The following is a 2,362-nucleotide window of genomic DNA, read 5'->3' as shown; positions in this document are numbered from 1 at the left end:
CGGGATCGTTTCAAACTCACATTGTCCGTGACGTGCGTGACAGCACGTGCCCGAGAGGACGAAAACATATCAAAACACACACTTGCCGAGTCACCACGTGTTCGAGTCGACAGGGTCGGAGTCAGGAAACCGATGTCCGTAACGTGCGTGTCGGCGCGTTCTTGAATGGGGGTGATTGTTGTGTCCCAAACCGTGCTTTGTCCCAAACCATGCCTGGGCATGGTTTGGGACACACGGCGCGTGTCCCAAACCGTGCCTCTGGACTGAGCACAGTTTGGGACACGAGGGGACTGTCCCGAACCGTGCCTGACCGGGCACAGTTCTGGACACACAAGGGCCTTGTCCCATTCCGTGCTTTGGGGGTGGAGCTTATTGTTTCAAGGGAGGAGCCTTCTCGTGGTGTTGTTTACTCTTTTAGGCCGCCATCTTTGTTTTTCGTCGGGAAAAGAATAAGCAAGAATCGGTGTATTCCCTGCTCTGTAAAGTACATTTTTACATTTCACGCTGGTCTACGAGTTACATGTAGTGTCCAAACAGAGTGTCTTGTATCATTCTGCAACACAGTGAGTGCGAACACAGTTCTTGATACAACATAGCACGTAGTATACCCAAGAAAGCAGACTGACCCAAGCTCAGTCCTGGAATCGGAAACAACACTTGCTTATCCACCAACCCCACGCACGGATCTGGATAGTCCTGACGCGTATCCACGACAGACTAGAGCAAATCAACTTGTAGATAAACGAAGTGTTTGTTCAGAACCGTGCCTCAGGTCGAGCACAGTTCTGGACACGCGATGGCCGTGTCCCAAACCATGCCCGGGCACGGTCTGGGACACTCGGCGCGTGTCCCGAACCGTGCCTGGGGACTGAGCACAGTTTGGGACACGCAATGGCCTTGTCCCAAACCATGCCTGGGCACGGTCTGGGACACTCGGCGCGTGTCCCGAACCGTGCCTGGGGACTGAGCACAGTTTGGGACACGCAATGGCCTTGTCCCAAACCATGCCCGGGCACGGTCTGGGACACTGGGCGTGTGTCCCGAACCGTGCCTGGGGACTGAGCACAGTTCGCGACACGCGGATGCCTTGTCCCAAACCGTGTTTGGGCATGGTTTGGGACACTCGGCGCGTCCCTCGCTTGCGAAGCCGCAAGCGAGGGACAAGATCTAAATTTTAAACTAAGGCGAAAGTTAGCGCTAAGGATGACGGGAAATACTGGATCGCGCAAAGGGTGACGGGAGAACTACTCCCGGAAGCGAGTGGAGAACGTACGTACCGCGGCGCGGTGACTTCGCTTTCAACAATAACTGTTGTGTCCCAAACCGTGCCTGGCATGGTTTGGGACACACGGCGCGTGTCCCAAACCGTGCCTCGGGCCTGAGCACAGTTTGGGACACGCGGGGACTGTCCCGAACCGTGCCTGATCGGGCACAGTTCTGGACACACAAGGGCCTTGTCCCATTTCGTGCTTTGGGGGTGGAGCTTATTGTTTTGAGGGAGCAGCCTTCTCGTGGTGTTGTTTACTGTTTTAGGCCGCCATCTTTGTTTTTCGTCGGGGCAAGAATAAGAAGGACTCGGTGTAATTCTTGCTCTTTGGGAGCACTCGGCGCGTGTCCCAAACCGTGCCTGGGGAAAATCTACATTCTGAGACACGCGGGGGACTATCCAGAACCGTGCCTGACCGCACACAGTTCTGGACACAGTTCTCATAATATGTGTCCCAAGCGAGTTTCTTTCTTGTGTAACTAGTCTCTGTATATTATTATCTAAGTTCATGTCGACCAAACATAAGACTAAGTTGTGAGAAAACTGCGTTTTGAAAGCACATGCTGTACACAGAGTCGCAAAATCTCACGTAATCTAGCCATATAAGAAATCGTGGGCGTGAATAATTATGCTTAGATTCCCGCCAATCACTATGATTGACAGCGCTTCCGGGCACGGTTCTGGACAGTCAGGCCGTGTCCTGTTCTGTGCCCGCTCAGGCACGGAATGGGACGGGCACAGTTTGGGACACAACAGTGATCGTATCACAATTAACATTGTCTACGACGGGCGTGGGAGCCCGGCCCCGGATTGAGGGGATCGTGTCAAAAGAACTATTCTCAGTAAGCGAATCAAAACAAACATCACGAACACGGCCTGAACGGAGAAACTCTGGAGCTGTCATGTCGGAACGTCTCTGATCTGATATGGTAGCAGAAACATTGTCCGTAACGTGTGCAGGATTGCCGCCGACCGTGACGTGTGGGGGGATCGTATCAAAACAAGTCTTGTGCGAAGGAGGATCAAAACAAACCTCGCGTGTACTAGCTAAATAATAACATTTCGGCACAGCCGGATCAAAACAAATCTCGTAGC

The sequence above is a fragment of the Branchiostoma belcheri genome, unplaced genomic scaffold (genome assembly GCF_001625305.1).
Source record: "Branchiostoma belcheri isolate BF01 breed outbred unplaced genomic scaffold, Haploidv18h27 scaffold264, whole genome shotgun sequence".
Taxonomy (NCBI): Eukaryota; Metazoa; Chordata; class Leptocardii; order Amphioxiformes; family Branchiostomatidae; genus Branchiostoma; species Branchiostoma belcheri.
The sequence above is the reverse complement of the archived record's forward strand: the minus strand, read 5'-3'. Positions refer to the sequence as shown.